This window comes from Cyprinodon tularosa, unplaced genomic scaffold, assembly GCF_016077235.1.
Source record: "Cyprinodon tularosa strain WSP-4 unplaced genomic scaffold, ASM1607723v1 ctg90, whole genome shotgun sequence".
Taxonomy (NCBI): Eukaryota; Metazoa; Chordata; class Actinopteri; order Cyprinodontiformes; family Cyprinodontidae; genus Cyprinodon; species Cyprinodon tularosa.
The window spans coordinates 599,023-612,666 of record NW_024039674.1 but is presented as its reverse complement, the minus strand read 5'-3'; the positions used below and the strand labels follow the sequence as shown (position 1 = coordinate 612,666).

The window sequence follows — 13,644 nt, the reverse complement described above, 5'->3', positions numbered from 1 at the left end:
GTATGTAATGTATGAATATAATATACAAGTTTCACTTTTTAAATGGAATTACTGAAATCAATCTACTTTTTCATGATATTCTAATTTTATGACCAGCACCTGTATATCTTTCTGGACAAAGTTGCTTATGGATTTAGGACCATTCATGCTAAATAAGTTGAGCCTCTTGTTTTAAATTTCCAGTGCTGGTCACTTCACCTTGGCCAGCGGCGTAGGAAGCGGGGGGGACGGGGGGGACATGTCCCCCCCAATATAAAAGCCAGGTGGATATGTCCCCCCCAAAAAATTGTACCGCAAAATATTAGATTTTGACATTTTTTAACTAGCGTGCTTTTATTTTGAAGGCGCAGCATAGCGTTACGTCACTGTACTCCCCCTCCCCTCTCTGAACTGCTGAGTGAGAGTGTTTGATCACTCAGAATGGAGGGAAACAGCGATACAGAAGTCAGAAACTTGTGAAAGAGGTAAAATGGTCTGTCGGGATGCTGCCTATTTAAAACGTCTTTGTTGTCAGTTCACTTTCATATATAGAAACTGAATCTTTTTGGTTTAGTCATCTTAGTCTTGTACGAAAGAGGATTAGGGCCACTGGAAAAAAAAAAGTTAACTGATTTTAAAAAAAATTTTTTAGTTTAACATGGGTAAAAAAGTAAGAATTCTGACTTTTCTCAGAATTCTGACTTTAATCTCAGAATTCTGACTTTTTTCTTCTGACTTTTTTCTCAGAATTCTGACTTTAATCTCAGAATTCTGACTTTTTTCCTCAAAATTCTGACTTTAATCTCAGAATTCTGACTTTTTTCTCAGAAATCTGACAGATGATTAATATTTCTAATCAATTTACAGTGTTTTTTTTTTTTTTTTTTGTTGGGGGGGGGGGGGGGGGGGGGGTACTATACAGATATATAAAAACAAGAAGGTCTAACTAAAAAAATAACCAGAATATATGTTTAGAGTAAAGATTTACTACTTGTACACAAGCACACAATTTCAAATCTGCTGAGCTTGCTGTGCAAGAAAATGTAAAATATACGTATAAAGAAATATAACAGGAAGTACTGCTAAAACAAACTAAATGTTAAATAATGTAGATATTGGTTTAAAAAATTCTTCAGATTTGGACATTTGGAAGGAATACATAATTTTGAAATTAATCAACAAATCTGGTAAAAAATAAATAAATAAAAAATAAAAGTTGCACTTTTTTACTTGAGGAATTTGTTGAATAACTTCATAATTATGAGTTTAACTAGTTGGAGGTAATGCTACACTTCTCTGCTTCCTGTCCTGCTCATAAAAGGTAAACATTATAAACCCACCATCCATTTTCTACACTATTTGGAAAACACAACACAAATGTAATATAACAAAAGTATGTTTAAAAACAAACATGTTAGCATCAAGCCATATCCATGTCTGTTTTAGAGACTAGCTCTATTGTTTTAATGACCTTCTGCTCCTCCATTTATCATTTATAAGGGGGACCCCTCGGGCACATCAAAAGTTGCCTAATTCTGTAATTTTTCACCAATATGTCACTGGCCATCTCAAACAACTCACATCTTTATCAGTGAAGCTGAATGCTCCACATCTCTACCTTCATGGTGCCCATCTACATTAAGATCCAAAATTCTGAGATTAAAGTCAGAATTCTGAGAAAGAAGTCAGAATTATGAGATTAAAGTCAGAATTCTGTGAAAAAAAGTCAGAATTCTGAGAAAAAAGTCAGAATTCTGACTTTTTTCCTGTATTAAACTGAAATAAAATTTAAAAATCACTTAACTTTTTTCAGTGGCCCTAATCCTCTTCCGTAGTCTTGGGCTGATCACTCATCCAATATTTAACTGCTAACTTTCTCTAGATGTTTGCCACGCTAGCCAAAATGTTATTTTTTTTTATATATCTCATTTCAGTACAATGCCACCACCAACTAAAAGGCTTAAACAGCAGTAGGACTTACTCAGATTTTTAAAAAAGAGAAACGTCAGTGTGAGTAACAGTCACCTTACACAACTTGTGTTGAAATTAGCCCGGTCTGGGATTTTTTATTTTTTGTGTGGTTTTGATTTGCCGAAATGGACAGATGTTATACCTGCCGCGCTCCTGATCGTTAGTTAAAACCACAGGGAGAATTAATTTTAATTCTTAGCAGCGAACTGCTGCACAACCACTAATTAACCAACTAATTAACTTCTGCACCTTTATTTCCTCAAATAAACTGCTGGCTCCTCTTTTTAGACTATAAACAGATTAACACAACATTGACAACTCTGTAGTTTTCTCTGTTCTGTACTGCAAATTGGAATTAAAGACGCCATTTCTACCAAAGGTCGGGACAGACTGGCGCACCAGCACCTCCTGACCCCACTAAGGGACAGGGTGTACAGAAAATGGAAGGATAGATGGATTTCTACCAAAGATTTAGAATGCGTTTTTGAACCAGATGCTTCAAAGCGCCCTGTCCATAATTCTTCACCACACTGTCCGCTCCCTCTGTCAGTCAATCTATATAAATTCATTTTTGACCATTATTGCAAGTTTGACAAAATAAAACATATCAAACTTTGCACTTCTGTGGCCTACTGAATTGTTTTTAATCCAACTGAAATATTTGATTTTCTAGTGCGTATGCGGACACTAAATATGCCAAGGGCTGAAGCCCTTGAAAGACATCTCCCTTTGCTTAATAAAAGACTCCAGTCATTTTGTTTGGTGATATGCTCACATCTTATGAAGAAATGCATTATGTAAATTTTAAATGCATTATTTTTGCAAGACACATTTATAAAGGAATAAAGTAAAAGATTAAATAGCCTTTTTTTAAAGTAGCGTACTTAAGACATGTTTCTGTTGAATATTTACGAATCTCAGATTTCCGATATGTGTCCCCCCCAATTGTAAACATATTCCTACGCCCTTGCCTTGGCTCAGCACCTGAGCTCACCTACCTTAAGCCATCAGGAACAAGATAATTGTATGAAAACGTGTAGAAATTATTTTTATTATCTGCCTTTTAAACCGAATTGTATAGGATTAGATAAAACTGGAACATGCATTCCTTCTTAAATGTTTTTTCGCAATTTTTTTGAGTTTGAAAAAAAAGCCTAAATAAAAATTCACATGCACAACCCTGTACCCTCTCCTGAGAGGGAACACCTATTAAACGCATGCGAGAGCATGCAGGAGTCCATTTCTCTTTGTGCACGCTCTGTTTAAAAGTTGCTGTTTGCATCTCTCATACAAGCTTATTTTCCAAAAGAAGATTTGCAATTTTTCCACAATGTCAGACTCACCACCAGTAAGTGAAAATCAGGATAAGCACGTATGAAGGCCTTAGGTTAACATATCACCAGAATTATTGTCAAAAGAACATCCTCCACCGTACCTTTAAGCATTTTTAATTTGAAGAAAAACATTATGACTTCTAAACAAATCAATCATTACAACTGCTTCATAGCTAGTTTATTTTGGCGATTGCAGAAAAATCATCGGTGTAATAGAAATTTAGTTAGAATGCAATGCAATGTTATGAATGAAGCTTTTTTTAATGTCTGGGTTAATATTGGATATCTCTGCAAAACAGCAATGTATCTGTAACACTTAATGCTTTTGATTTAATTTTATTAATGTTTTTGTTGTTGTAAAATTATTTAATTGATTTGAAGGTGAAAGGAGTGGAAACCTTATTCTAAACAAAAACATGGAATGACCTCATATTAAATAGCAGACTGAGTTAAAGTGCCTATCAGGAAAAGCTATGTACGCAAACAGGACTTTTTTGTTTCATGAAACACTAACGGCAGTTTAGACTCAGTCAACACAATAATAAGGTTTCAGGGCAACAACACATAATCCAGTGATAGTTTAAAGGTGTCACATGGTCATGCAGTCATGCTTGCTTCGGTGTGTATTCCCACAGATCTGGAGCCCCTCCTCCAGCCTTATATTTTATTGTCTTGAATAAAAAAGGTCACAGATGACACCGCTGCTGACATTATGCTCTGTTGTGGACAAAGATTAATGATGGAGCCACCTGCTGTGGCCTGATAACCTCCAGGTGTCCTCTAGTGATGAGGAGACAACAATTAGCTTCTATTTCCAGCTTCTATCCAGCGCCTGTGTTTCATCAGGAGGTTCAAATTATGCAGAGAGAGTCTCTGCTGAGGAAAAGATAGGCTGAAAGTTCAAAGTAGAAAAAAAAATAAAAAAATTTATGTCCAGGCAGATCATTCTATTGTTGTTTGCAAAAGTAGAGACAGTGCTTATTTTCTAAAAGACTAATTTGTCTTATAAGCTTTGCAGGTTTATCAGAGAACAACTTTCTCTGCTTTTAGACACACATTGCCAAATCGAGGATTTAGATTTATATTCGCCTACACATCCTTTCACATTTGCAGACAAAAACACTCTTTCGGTTTTTTTGCCAAACATAATTTGATATATTTTACATCAATTTAGATAACACAGAAATCATAAATTTATATGAATAGATAACTGGGTGGGAGAAATTAAATTTTTGATTTATCTGTTTATTAAGAAATGATTTTAACTAGTTCTGTAAAAAAAAAAAAAGAACAGGAAAAGAAACAAATTTGGAATGAATCCTGATGTATAGTTGTAGACTCTATGTGGAAAAACTGGCTTTCCTGTTTTAATATTTACTGTAGATGACTGAACACAATGTTAACTTTCCTAAGTATTTGATGTTAGAAAGCTTTAGCATAAAAAGCCACATTTAATCACACTGCTGTTTTTTGCCGTGGATAAAGGATGAAGAAAATAAAGAGGGTTCTGGGAATGGGAGCGCGTCTCACTCTGAGCTAATTGGTGCTTGGAGCTGAAGCCTGCATCCTGCTGATATCATGTCGAGCAGTTTGTCTGATCACTCAAAGAAACACAATTATGGCTGTGTGATTAGACATGGAAAATAAATGCTAAAACATGAGACATGGCACTGCAGCTACTCTGCACGTTATGTTTACTTAGCCAACAAAGAAAACAAGATGTACAATAACTGTTTTTTTTTTTTTTTACATACAATGAAAGGGAGCCTCATTAGGGTACACTGAATTTCCTGGAAACCCTTTGGGAGTTAGATAACAAAGTCAAAAGACACGTCCACTGAATGTTTCAATGCATGCACATTTTACCAGAGCTTAATCCAAATCTTTGATTAGCTAGGTTTCACAGCATTAGGTTTTGTTTAAACAGAAGAAATTAAACATTCTTTTTTTGCATCCAGGTGTATTAAAATTGCCTACAACAGTCACTTCTTTAGTACGGTATACTGAATCCAGGATCTGTCTATGAGTAATTTAATAAACAGTAAGAGCACAGATGACCTGATGATGATAATGATGGCCTCTAAAGTCATGAATGAACAAACTTCATCATGAAGACAGAGGGTCACGGCAGACAGATCAGTTTAAAGCAGAGTTTTGTCCGATTTCCCATCCATTTATCAGAATCAGAAACCTTAGATGTGACATTTAACTTTTCTTATTCAACCCATCATCTATCATCATAGAGATAAAATGACACAACTGCAAACCTTCAAAGACCTGGCTGTCCACCTCAGCTGTAGTAATCAGAGAAGTTCAGGGTAGCTCTGGAGGAGCTGCACAGGCCCATACTGTAGCTCATTGTTAAAGGGACAGAGGATGTCGATGACAGTTTCAGGCTTAGATAATACAGAAAACTCAACTTACACCAGTATCCTACCAAAATCCATGAGGTTAGGTGCTCAGCTGAATTTAATGTTTTAAAGTGCCTCAGCAGCGTGTGTTCCAGCCCTACAAAGCTGTTTGATTCAGCCTATTAGTGTTTTGGTAAATTATCAGTTCAAATAATTGTTTCCTTTTCTTTGTAAAGCTATACATTTATCAAACTAAATTCTAACTAATCCAATTATTGGATGCAGCAGGTGGTGAGGATGATCTCTGGAAGAATATTTCCAATTTTTTTACATCTACATAAATCCCTGCTGATCAGGTTTTGTGCAACTAAGCAAAACTCCACTAATAATAGGTTAAAACACTCCTATTGGCACAGCTATAAAACAAATAATAATTCTAGTCCCTATGGTGTCTTATTGTTGTTCAGGTTAAGCACTAAGGATTTGTTTAGAAAACCTGACAAGGGGATTTGATGTAGAAAATGTAGAGAACTCACATGTGAACAGAGCAGAGTGGAGTTTAGAGAGACGATGATCAGATGTTCATTATTAATCTTTCCAGGTGTTTGGAAGATATGGAAGTAAATGCAAATCTACAGTCATTTAGACACATTTCAGTTGACTGTTTGGTGATAGGTGTTGTGGTTGCAGCACAACAACAGGTTGTAGATTGAGGAGCCTATAGCTGTGCAGCCTTGCAGGACCTGGCCCCAGTTTATACCTGTAAAGATATGCAACCTTAATTCCAGAAAAATTTAAGTTCTACAAAGTATTGAAATGTGGGGCAGGGTACATATTCACACCTAGATTTGTAGTGATCAGATAATTTGAATAATTTTTTATACACACTTTTATACCATTCAGGGGATCCTATCTCCAGCAGTCATTGGACAGGCTGGTACATCCTGGGCTGGTCAATGGAAGGGTAACACAGAGACACAACAGACAAACAACCACGCATATACACACGCCGATAAAGGGCAGTTTAAAGCGACAAACCAAAGACAGTGGAATGGAACCACAGTATCCACAGAAAAACCATGCATACAAGGTGAAAGCATGCACCAAGACCCCAGGCTGGGATCCAACTCATGACCTTCCTTCTTCAGTGTAACAGTGTTACCACCATGAATCCCTTGAAACTTATCTACACACTTTTACACAATGCCAAAACATACTTTGATACTTTAAAGGTTAGATGAGATACAAATACGTTATCAATGCACTGTTTATTCAGATTTTACTCTAAATTAGATGTAGAAAAATACCTTTGTACAAAATGTGGTATTCAAATTATTTTTGTGTTGACATATAGTGACATGGCTGGAGGATATAAATATGTTTTAAGACTTGAGTAAATGTTTGTTTACTGTACACTGCTGCTTTTTTTTATAGATATATCAGCAGTAACTGATGAACACAGCCGAGTGAAACTGGCAGCAGGAATGTGGCTCAAAAGTCAAAATAACAGCCACCCTCCTGTCAAAGAGGTTCTCAGAAAAAAGGCCACACCGCCCAAACACTGTCGGCTTTCCTCCAGACATCGACATCAGTGGCTAGGACACACATTTTTACTGCCCTCACCTGTTAAACATAAACTGTGATTCTTGAGTTTATTGTCCCCTGATACCTTTACATCCTGCTTTTGACTCTCCACAAAAACACAGAGGTGTTTCTGCAGAGTTGCTGGGAGCCACTGATTTGTCAACCCCAGCTGAAAGCCCCTTGGGGTAAAACACATGATGCATTCAGTTTTCTTTATTTGCAGTTTCTCAACCATCACAGACCTTCATGTGACCTCATCAGCAAACAGGAGAATGATTACCCAGCAGGGTAAACATACGGTTTGGTCACTGACACCCTGGTTACAGGGTCATTCTGAAAGGTTGCATTCAGCCTAAATGAGGCACACGAATGACATTACATTTACAGGTTTGCCTGCATTGAGGACCATGATTTTATTTTACTAATAAGTTTTTTAATTAATAGCAAAAACAAGGGAGTAAAATAAGCATGATTGTGCACATTGCAAACACAAACAAAGTTATCAGAGGGCAGAAATAAAAAATAACATGTTTGCAACATAGAATAAGAGATATAAACATTTGTATTTTTTGCAGAAGCATAAAATGCAAATAATTGTAAAACTTGCATGGTGTTAAACTTTGATCTGGAGTCTACTAAAGTCCACCTATTATCCTGCATGTTCTATTATTTACCTTTGGCAGTTCTACAGTATTTGTAGCAGATATAATGCATCTATTATTTAGGCAGAGAAATGTCCAGATTAGAAGAGAAGGGAAAAATCAGATAACAGATGGAAGCTGACAGTCTGGACTTTAGTTTGAAATGTGTTTCTCCATTACTATGCAGATTTGTTTTCCTGCCATGTTTGTTGGAAGCTGCATGCAAACCATCCTTCCACTGTACAGGTTTAATTAGATACTTCCTCCATGACTCTGCCTTGTTTGTTGTTATCAACTCATCCTCAGGGGGGAAAGCTTCAGCTGTGCCCTGATAGTCATTATAAAATTTGATGACTCAGTTCTGAAAGTTCGGTGTTTCATTCATCATGATTTGTTCCAGTTCAGGAAGTTTTGCTTTTTCTTATACCTTGGTAACAATAAAGGTCTGGTTTAAAGGTAGGATGATCTCTATTTCCTGTTTGTCTTTGAAAATCCTGGATCAGACCTTTACAATCAATCTCTCATATTACTCAACAATTGTAAAAATTTCCAGTAATCCTAACTGACCTAAAACAGGAGAAGGTAGTTTCTCAGACAGTGTAAAATAAATATTTTGTCATTTTTTTAGAGGATATAAATGCCTGATCTCAGCTGTAAAAAAAAAAAAAAAGTACTTAACAATACACTTAATTAAACTCAGCAATGTCTTTGCAGCAGTATAGTATCAAATCAATATGATCCTCTCTTCCTATATCAATGTATGTTAAAATGGCTTGCTGTGCATCCTGGTTTTCCATATTTTGTCGAAACACAAACGTCTTTCTGCTAATGGTTTTAAATCCCCATCCAAATTTGTCACTCATTTATAAACAAAAAATGAACTGTGGCTGCATACAGTGCAGTCTTTGTACTCTCAGGACAACAGCGGTGCTGTGAGTGCATCAGGAGGACATTGAAGGACAGATGAGGACATGTGCGGATCTCTGACAGCTTTTAAACTGTAGCTTGAGCTCTTTACCTCTGAAACAGATGCTTTCTTTCCAGGTGCAGGATGTCTAGCTTCAACATTTAGCTGTCGAATGCAGTAGCATGAAAATTTCCATCCAATGATGTTACAAGCTTTTTTTATATACATATTTAAATTGTCTAAACATTTATTTTAGGCCTTTAGCAAATCCTGCAGACAGACTAGATCTGAGTATCGTGATCTTTTTTTCTTTTTATCATCTCTTTTTTACTGACGTTAAGATAAACACTTAACTTTTAGTTAAACAGTTTAGCCATTTTTAATGTGGCAGATTTTGAAATACATTTAAAGAGAGTTTTTTTTTTTTTTTTTTTTTTTTTACAGCAATGGCATTGCTTTTTTTTGTGAGTATAATCAATTTTTAAAAGAGGCAAAGTAAGTAAAGTCCTGATCAACAGGAATCTACTGGTAAAGATTGTTTGGGGGAAAATATGCTGATAGGAAAACTTATTTTTAGGAGTTGACCTCAGGTGGAGGCTATGGGAACAGTTTCAACCTCTCATCAGACAACAAAGACAGCTTTTAGATCAATTTGTTTTAACACCACATCACTTTGCATAAGAACGTGTTCTGATCCAATTGATCTAAGCAACATCCTCTACTGGGACATTTGATCTGTTGTTGTTCCGTGTGATCAACTCACTCCTTTATTTTATTATTTATTTATTTTTTTGTTTGTTTATTTTTTATTATTATCTTTCTTTTTTTATTTCTTTCTTTTTAATTTATCTATCTATCTATTTATTTATTTTATCACTCCTTTATTTTAAATTTACCATGTTATTTCCAAAAGCTTCTTGGCCTTGAATCAGATCATGACTTTGCTTTTAGATGTTATGGAATCCAGTGAAACGAATGAGCCTCTTCATATTTTGTTTTCCTCAAACTAGGATATATCTGGCCATTTCTGATGCTAATGTAAGTGTGATTTATCCACTAAATAAAAAGAAAATTGCTGTTAAAATCTTGTTTGTGATGACTGTCATTTGAAAACAACTGTTTGTGTAAGATCAGGTTCCAAGCATCTTTTTGCTGCTTCTTCTGGTCATTGTTACCAAACGGCTCAGTCTTTGTCTCATCTGACTGTAAAAGCTTCTGCATTGGGTTCCCAGCCCTACTCTAGCACAGCATATGAACCATTTTAGGGTTACGGAGAGTTGGTACCTTCTCCAGTAGTCTGAAGAAAATAATGCAACTGCTTTTGGCATTTACTTAATCATATTTATTTACTTTAACACAATTGTTTTATGTCCTACCCTGGTAACATGAAACAATTGTGTTAAAGTAACTAAATATGATTGAATAAATGCCAAAATGTCATACTGCAGGTCTGGTGTCTGTCTCTCTCTCTTCTCTGCAGGGTGTGATGGGCAGGTGCAGCTCATCTCGGTTAATTTTGGAGCCTACTTAAGGAGCTAGGACCAGGAGGAGGGCGTCAGTTCTTTCTCGCTACCAGCGTGGTATATGACCGACCAGTTTTCTAGATTCGTGTTCAAACCTGATCTAATCTTGTGTCTCTGTTTTTCCCTCCTAGCCACCAACCAAGCCAGTTTGCCGCAGCCCTCCTCCAGGAGCCCACCTGCCTGTCCACCCTCCTACAAACCATCACCTGAGGAGTGCAGAGTCATTTGCTCCCTGACCCTGGACACATCCTTCCTAGCTCAAGACAACCTCAAGCCCTGTGAGTTCAGCATCCTCCACCTTCCCTCCACCTCAGATCAGTTGTTCACCATCACCCATCTTTTCCCTAGGCTGTACCAGGAAGATCCTGCAAGACTCCATTTTCTGTTCCTTGTTTCAATAAACTTTTCCTTAAAGCTACAGTGTGTAATAATTACAGGGATATAAAGTCAGAAATTTAATATATTATACATAACTATGTTATTTATCATCACCTATGAGCTCAGCCATTTAACCATAATATTTGCGTTGCCTTAGAATTCGTTATTTATAATTACATAGGAGCGGGTCTCGCAGCCATGGAGGCTGACATCTTTGCGCTACGGCAAGCGCAGAGGCAACAAACTAGCGATTGCGAGATCGCCCATTACGCTCGAAAATAACTACGGCAAGTTGAGAGAGATTAACTGAGACGGTACTGAACAGTAGATGGCAGTATTATGCCTGAGAAGCGTTTAGTCTGCCTGAAACCAAAGAAGAAGAAGAAGCAGGTATACTGCGCCTCAGTAACAAGTAGGGATGGGAATCGAAAACCGGTTCCTGTTAAGAACCGGTTCCGTATTTTCCGATTCCATGGCATCGTTTGGCAGCTCACTGAACGATTCTTTTTTCGATTCCCGCAGCACCAGAGCCTAGAGCGCCGGCTCTGGGGAGCACGACTTACGTCACGTTTTTTACGTAAGTTACGCAAGTTACGCAAGTTGGAAGAACTATTCGAGGAGGAAGGCAACGAGCTGCGGTCACTTTGTGAATCAAAGCCCCGTCTTTCCTTAGCCCAGAGGGTAGATCAGGAAATCCAGCTCTATAAAAGCTTGCCCTCCATCCCCTGCAGGGATAGCGCCACACTGTGGTGGTGGAACAAGCAAGATGTGCTGCCCTTGCTATCTGACTGGCTGAAAACTACCTCTGTGTGCAGGCTTCCTCCACCCCATCTGAGAGGGTGTTCTCCACGGCTGGAGACACCATAAGCCCTGAAAGATCCTGTATCCTTCCAGAAAAAGCAGATATGCTCATCTTTCTGCAAAGAACTATTAATTTTCCCTACTACTGTTTTATAATTAGTATTTTTTGTTATTTAAAATAGGTTATTATCCCATCATTTGTTATTAGACATTGTTGGTTATTAAGTTTGTTCTTGTATATTTATTTTTCATTTAAACACAGATGTTACTCCAGTTTCACATTTCCTGTGGACATCTTGATCTTGTTGAGTTTGTAAGATTGTGCAATAGTTAAGTAAACAAAGTTGATTCTGATAATCAAACTGTTTGTTCTCCTTTTTCCCCCAAATTGGAATCGAAAAAAGAATCGAATCGTTTCATAGAATCGAAAAGGGAATCGGAATCGTGAAAATCTTTTCAATTCCCAACCCTAGTAACAAGAAAGGTGAACAAGGCGGCAGGCGCGAGTGACTTTGCAAACTGTTTGGCACTGTGTGGCCAAACATCAGACGAATGGAGGATCATGCCTACTCTGTATCACAACGAAAAGCGGCGGGCACCGAACCCCCGTCATCTAAGAAGCGGAAACACGACGAGAATAAACGCAAGCGTGACAAGAAACGGCAAAAAACACGGATCAACATTGGCACGGCATTTACACGATGGAAGTCACTGATGGAGGAAAAAGGTTTTCAAAGTGACGCTCAAGTTGCCAGTTTTCTCTTGGACAGGTAATTAATCCTACACACACAATTGTCTAATATCACTGCAGTTTTTGGAGTACAGGATGCTCAGACCTGTCTAAAACAATAACATGCTGCGTGATGATGCTGTTACTCTCCAGTATACTTATTCAGCAACGTCCCTGACGTTTCACAGGTAATGATTCAGTAATTTTCTGTAAAATAATTTTCTGGATATATACCTCGGTTACTTCTCTCCGGCTCCTTTGGAGATCTTCAAGCCTTTCTTCCTCTGCTCTCACCCCGCTGGCTCCCCTCCCTCGCCTGGCCCTAGCTGCACGCCCACCCCGGCCTCTCTGCCCTCGCCCTCTTCCTCGCCTTGTAACCCCCGTGCCACAAACAAGACTTGGACTCTGTAAACGGGGAATATATATTCTTCCAGCGAACACAATCTTGCTGTTAAACTAATGACTACAATTCCTTCGTCTGTTTATATCACCATGCAAAGCAGCTCACCAAAACGTCACAACGATGTAGAAAAAATAACGGGTATATTTATTATCTAAAGTCTACATGAAATCTATACCCTACACAGACTAATGAAATACTATCTGTAAAATTATCTATGTAAACAAACCTCATCACTTGAGAAGGTAGGTGATTCTGACGTCGTGGAAGACATTTTGTCCCCTAACGCTTGCCGTACTGTTGGGGGGGAGAAGCGGTGGGGGGGAGACGTTCATTTTGCTGCAGTCTGCAGTCTGGACGTTAGATGTCGCTGAAAATTACACACTGTAGCTTTAAACTGATCTAGCTGTCTCTGTGGTTGCCCTGATTCAGAGACGTTTTTCTCTCACTATGACACAAAATGGTTGCATTATTTTTTTTTTTTGTGGGTGGTTCTAGGGGCAAACAAGTGTCCCTGTAGAACTGGTCCTGTCCCCTGTGATGGCCTCTTTTCTGAACACATACACTGCAAACATTTAATATAATTAGGCCTGTTTTTGTATTTTGTAAGTTTGTATATTTTTCCTCAGACAACTTTCTGATGGAATTAAGTAATTTATGTGCAAAATGGCAAATGTTCTGTACTCCTATAGCGCTTTTTCAAGTCAGGAGAGTTGACCAAAGCGCTTTACACACTCAGTTACTTACCTATTCACGCACACACTGATGGTGGCAAGCTACATTGTAGCCACAGCTGCCCTGGGGCTCACTGACAGAACTCAGGCACCAGTGGTAAAAGTGGTAAACACAATTAAAGGACTTGAACCGATAAGCCTTCGATTGTAAGGGAAACCACTTTTGCCCCACCAAATGATATTAAAAAATTTTAATTAATTATTTCAAGTGCATAAAATCATATTATCGTATTGTAAGAGTAAAAATATTAATTCCATTAGCAGATTATTTTACGAGTATCAGAATAGTTGTTTTACAGTGTAATGATATA

The 13,644-nt window shown here is 37.7% G+C and overlaps 1 long non-coding RNA gene across 1 annotated transcript; it reads left to right on the top strand.

Annotated features, from left to right (window-relative positions):
- Positions 1 to 10,251: 10,251 nt before the first annotated feature.
- On the top strand, positions 10,252 to 10,667 carry LOC119775948. The gene is made up of 3 exons (XR_005279717.1): positions 10,252 to 10,347; positions 10,422 to 10,568; positions 10,639 to 10,667. It is a non-coding gene; the product is annotated as an uncharacterized LOC119775948 (long non-coding RNA).
- The last annotated feature ends 2,977 nt before the right edge of the window (positions 10,668 to 13,644 follow it).